Here is a 6,245-nt window from a genome sequence, read left to right as displayed (position 1 = left end):
GCGGTCTAGACACCTCCTCCTCCGGTCTATCCGGTTCGATTAGGTGGGGCTGTTATGCTGCCGTGATGTGCTGCCTGTTTCGCCGACCGCACACACGCGGGAGGTTCGATTAGCCGGAAAGCAACGAGAGTTCTCGGCTGTTTGGTATGATGTTTGGTTCCCTGGAAGAGATTAAACGTTTATTAGTTTTCTTCCGAAATTTATTTCTATGCTATGTGGGTTGCCTAGCCCCATGTCATGTCGGGGTGGGCGGCAAAGTTCAAGGTCAATGAATGTAAAGTTCCTGCGAAATATATATTTCTAATCTTGTTCTATTATTCCTACAATTTGGTGCTCTCCTTCACAAGAAACCTATAACCAATAACAATTAACCTTCCAATAACATTCAAATTATGTAAACCCATTTTCTCGCCGCCATGTGATGCTTAGACATCCAAGGTAGCGAATAAACACTTATCACGCCAAACTATGCCATCGGAATTCGATTTCTACACGTGCTCTTTTAGCCCTATCGTTATCTTTCACACACCTTGTGAACCATTTATCCTTGGCAGCGAAACACACATTATACACACACTGCTCAGCTCGGCTTGAATTCTTCACAACACGGAAAGTGACCCTGAGCACTATTTTCCTTAGAACGTGGTGATGTCCATAAACGAAAAAAAAACAACCAAAACCAAATAACCCAAATTGGGTCGGGGTTGAGAGTTTAGAAACATGCGCAAGAAGCTGCTTTGATTTTTTTAAACTTTCTGTTCCATAATTCAACCAAAACACACCTTTTTTACCGAGCGTTTGTTTTTTTGAAAGTCGCCACCCCGGCCACCTCAATGCGGGACGACCTCCTGGTAGCAAACTCGAGAGAGACTAGTGCGAGAGACAAGGCAAATTTGTGATGTAAAATAGTGATAAAGTAGATGCAATCCCAACGGAATTGAATGCGTACTGGAATTGAATTAACTACATCTGGGGACCGTCACCGTCCCCAATATCCTTGGGTAGACGGAGTCGCCCGCCATGCTGTACATTAGAGAGTCAGGTTCTCCAGGAATTCTATACACATGTTCTAAAATCGCCACACACCCACTCCGAAGTAACCTACTTTTGGAGGTAACAGCGTGCGCGTGTAAGGAGGTCAACCTGAAGGACTGTATCGGGGATTTATATCGATCGATGATGATGAAAAATCGCACCATTAACAAACTGTTAGGTGCTCCCTTACTCTCTCTCACACACACTCTTTTCTTGTTTCAGAACATTTTCTAACTGTTGCACGGTAAATGTGCAATTGGTCCCCGCCGACTGCTACCAAAATGTTAGTTGGCTCTCTAGCTCAACTCGCGCACCGTGTAAACAAATAAGACCCCCCCACACACAGCCAGCAATGTGTGTGGTTTTCATAAACAACCTACACACGTCGCGTTTGACCACCACCACACGCGCACGACCAGACGCACTAATCCTCGCGGTTATGAGCCAACCTGTCAGAGGAGATGACGTTTGGTGGTTACATCAGTTCAGAATGATCCGAAATTCACACACGTGACATATAACGCGCATCACCAGCAATTTGGTGACCTGCTAACGTCCGTGTTAGCCCGAGGGGCTCTCACGGCCATTCCGAAAATGGACCAACAGTATAAACCGATCGTCCACACACCGTGCCAACTCTAACCGTCGTGGTTGCTTTGATTGCACAACGTTAACGGTAGAGAATATTGTTTATGGTTTTGGCGAGAATTTTGTGCACTTGACACAACAGTCAGCACAATTACTTTTTATTGGCTTCATTTAAAATTAAAAAAAGGACTAGGACGCCTTCTAGGTCCTTGTGGTCAATCATGACATGATATTATTCTATTTCATCATGTTATGTTATTATGTTCATCATGGATGTTGTAATATAACCGAGAGAAGAAAATATTCACCGTAAGTCCGCAGAACAGTTCATATTCATAAGAAAAATATGATGAAATTCGCATAATCGAAAAAGAAAGGGGGAAAACCCCACAATTTCCTGAGAACTGTACAAAAAACAAAAAGCACAGACCGCGAGATCGCGTCTACCATCGAAAGCGTTGCGCACACAAACAACTGTGGCAGGTGTGAACAGTTACAATTGAGAGTAAATATTCATGGGTCAATAGCTGACTTGAATTTTAAGATAATAATTCACAGGTTTTCAAACAACTCCGACGCGTACCTTTTGCGCACTACAAGCGTCCCGCGAAACTACCACGTCTGGGGCCATGAAACCTTCCAGGAAACGCTCAATATGTAAACAAGCGAGTTCGATGGAATTTTCGCTTCGTCAGAGTGTTTTTGATATTCAGAATACAGTCGTTTTCCAAGTAACGTGAATAATTCGCGTAAGTCAAAATCCCTTTATAAAATCGTTTATATTGAGGGATAGAATACTTTGTTTCGAAAATTCATATTTCTACGTTTGTATTAAAACAGTTGGCGTAAAATTTTATTAAAAATAATTTTTATAAAAGTAAAATAACATGTTTTTCTGAGGAAAATTTAAAATTTGGCAAATAAGACATTGAAGTCCACGTACAAAATTACACAAACTGTCAACTCAGCGCCAACGTCAGCTGTCAAAAGTACAACCGTCAACTGTCAATTGTATTCATAAAGGTAATTTACTACATTTATCTACATTTTTTCCGTGACCCAACATCCAGCGATTGCTGTCTTTGGGTCGTCAGTTTTAATTTTCTTTTACATTTGACATCAAGGATCGATCGCCCACCGTCAGGCGCTATTGCATCGAACTTTTAGCCACCATCATCGACCAGGTTTTTTTCCATTTCCATATTTTTCCAGGATTTTTCCCCACAACAGGCCCAAAGTAACTTTCGGGGTATAACGCTGTGCTAGTTTTGGTAGCCAAGCAAAACACACTCTTTGCCGTGGGATGTTTTCCGATGCACACCTTCGTGGAATTAAGTGTTACGCGGCCGAAAGAAAAATCATCTTCCCCACAAAAGCTTTCCCGGAACTGGAGCCGCATTGGATCGAAGTTGCACAGAATTCCGACCAAAACAAAACAAAAAAAAAACACCGAGTTGATTTTAAGCAAAGTCCATCGGTTCAGCATGAAAGCATTTTGTTCGTTGTATTGTGCTTTTTTCGTTTGTTTGTTAGCTCCACACAGCTTTTCTAACTGAAGTACAAAATCGAGCGAATGAATCAATTGACCTCATCGTGCGCTGGGCCAAATCTTTTGGGGCCCCGAAATAAAGTGCTTTTAGCTTTGTTTTGCAATGAGAAACGAAACTTTTCCATTGAAGTTTGTGTTACGCATTCCAGGGGAAGGAAGAAAGGGAAAACAGGGGAGCGAGCGGGAGGGTTTCGTTTCCCTCGGCAAATCTCACCCGCAAAACGTGAGACTGATTCTGTGAAAATAAATATAAAGGAAAATAAAATAAAAGAAAAAAAACACATACACACAACTTATTTACTTTTTTTGCATGACGATTTGCGTTTTTTTTATACTTCGGCATTGAAGCTTTGCAAATATTTTCCACATTGAACGTCAACCTTGAATCGAGCAGTAGTGTAACGTTTTTGGCAACATCACAAAATCTAAAAACAGAAATGTTTTTTTCTTGGGATTTGTACAACACGAAAAAAACAACGATTCAAATTAAAAGCAGCAACGGTGACACATTTTTTCATACTTTTAACGTTGACGAGAAACAAAAATATTTAAAGAGGCTTGTTGTAACAAAATTAAACTTTTATTAAAACTGTTTTTTAGAACAAAAACACAAAAGCAAATGCAATTAAGAAAAGGTAAGAAAAAAAGAAATAGATGTATTTTTTTTAGTTCAAAAAACTATAAAATTATCTACTCCTTACTTATGATCTTTCCATAAAAAATGTATTACAACGACTGAAAAATGTCCAATCACGGTTTAGATATGTTTCAACCCCACTCGCTCCAAAGTAATCACTTCATTCGGCAACCTTATCAGTATGTCGAATCGATCCGATCCGTGAACAAATTGTTGTCCGAAATTGCCTTCAAATTACCGCCGGACCCATCATCGACATGTGTAGAAATCACGCACCGCAACGATGAAAAACAAACAAATCGTTGCGCGCAACGTCGGATGTCGAAGGGGTCTCGGTAGAGCTTGGCCGAGGTTGTTTAGTGACGTCGACATTACGCGATCTTAAATTCCTGGAATGGTTTCAACGTCTTTTTCGCGTGTCCACACACACGCTTTTGAGCATCAAAAATTGTGGAGCGGGATGGGGTTGAGATGGGGGGTTCCGATTATACTGTTGACCACCACCATTATTGCGAGAGCAACGGAGCTGCCGTTCCATCATCGGTACCAATTTCGAATGAATTTGTTTGGAGCGGTGTCGAGATTCATGGGACGCGCGCCTCCCGACAACGATTGATGTAGGGGATGTGTTTAAATTTCCTAATAATTTCTTACGAACTACTTTCTTGGAAAACCCTCGATGAGCCCTAAGGCATCATCGGCGCTGTTAACCAAACCACCCTTGCTACTTTACAATTATTTTGTGATAATCAGCGGACACAATATTAGGAAAAACTGTTCAAACTTAATTCTGCGAATTGTTGCGATACGAAACATTAATAAGATTGGCTTCCGAAATTGACCGAGGAGTTTTACAATTGTGTGAGAAATTCATAATTGTTTCCAAATCATCAAAAAGCCACAGATATGTTCCATGGTGATATGAATTCGGAGAAAATTATTATAACACAATCATAACCAAAAAAAAAACACGTGAATTCACCGAATTCTCAACCAAACACACATCCGCTTCCAGGTAAGCTTGCACACAAAGGGCGCCTTAACAAGCGAATCCTTTTTTCGCGATTTAACCTTTGCGTATTGTTGCCACGAGAGTGTGTGGTTTTCGCATGAAGGAATACACGATTGTACGCAACACATTATGTTGGGCACGCTTTTTGGAATGTTTCCTCCAAATGAAAAGTGCGTGCCCGTCCCATTCTTTGTATCAACAATTTTTGCGAAATTTTCCATTCCTAGTAGGCAGGGGATTTACAACGGCAGTAACTTTTCTTTGAAGTACAATTCATAATTAAATTAAGAGCAGAGAACTGAGTAATTGATAATGCCGACGAACCTTTTTTTTCACTGTTTGTGCAATACGGGTTTGCAAAAATTGCCAAAATAAACAACACAATCAGCCTCCTAACCTGTAAGTAGTAGTCAGAGACCTGAATGATATTAGCAGTAAATGAAAAATTTTACCACAAAAAAGAAAATACCCTGATTTGTTCAGAAAAGCACGCCGCAATCACATCCCACACAGCCCGGGTCATTAATAATATTTATGATAGTCAATCAGTTATCAAACCCTTGTGGTGTAGCAAAAAAAAAACAAAAATACAAACCCCTCTCTACAAAAATCATTCATTCTGAATAAAAGCGAAACGTCAATGAGCTCCATGGGTACACATAATTAAAAGCATTTCTTAGAATTTCGAGCTGCTCAAATATTCACCACCAGCAAACAACAATCCGGAGGTCCGATATTTTAATGTCCTTTCGTGCGCGCGATCGTCGGGTTTTGAACAACACGGAATGAAGGCAAACGATAGCGCACCAGGACACGGGGCGGACGTACATTCATATGTTTAATTTTCTTCGAATACCCATCGGAGCACGATGACGACAATCAGACATCATTCAGACGGCAAATTATCGTGCAATGATATGACCTCAGACCTCAGACCAAATGGTTTGCTAGCATCGCATCGCAAATTGTTGACAGCAGCACCCACACACGGGGAGAGGATGGACGACACAACTCCTCCACAACACCAGCAGTTGTTGGGGAGGTTTTTGGTGTAAAAACATTTCCAAATTCTAGCACCACATTTACGCACCGGTTCCAACTTTGCACACCGTTTTTTGGGATGGAATTGGCTCCGTTTTCACCCCTTTTTTTTAAAAAACAACCTTAGCACTAGCCGAACATAAATTTCATTCCATGCCGGGGTGACACAGTTCTGCGAAATTCTAATTGGATACCCCGGTTGCACCGTGTGGTACTTACACGCAGTAGTAGCAAACGGGGTTCATATACCACTGGGTTTCGTGGAAAAGTTACACCGAAATTGAACCTCGAGCCAATAAATAACCGCAATTGCGAGAAACCAGGTTTGGTGACGGAATAGCGAAAATGTTGTGCCCCGTAACGAACAGTTTTGGTGTTCCACA

This window comes from Anopheles moucheti, chromosome 2 (genome assembly GCF_943734755.1).
Source record: "Anopheles moucheti chromosome 2, idAnoMoucSN_F20_07, whole genome shotgun sequence".
Lineage (NCBI taxonomy): Eukaryota > Metazoa > Arthropoda > Insecta > Diptera > Culicidae > Anopheles > Anopheles moucheti.
This window is presented reverse-complemented; position numbering follows the sequence as displayed.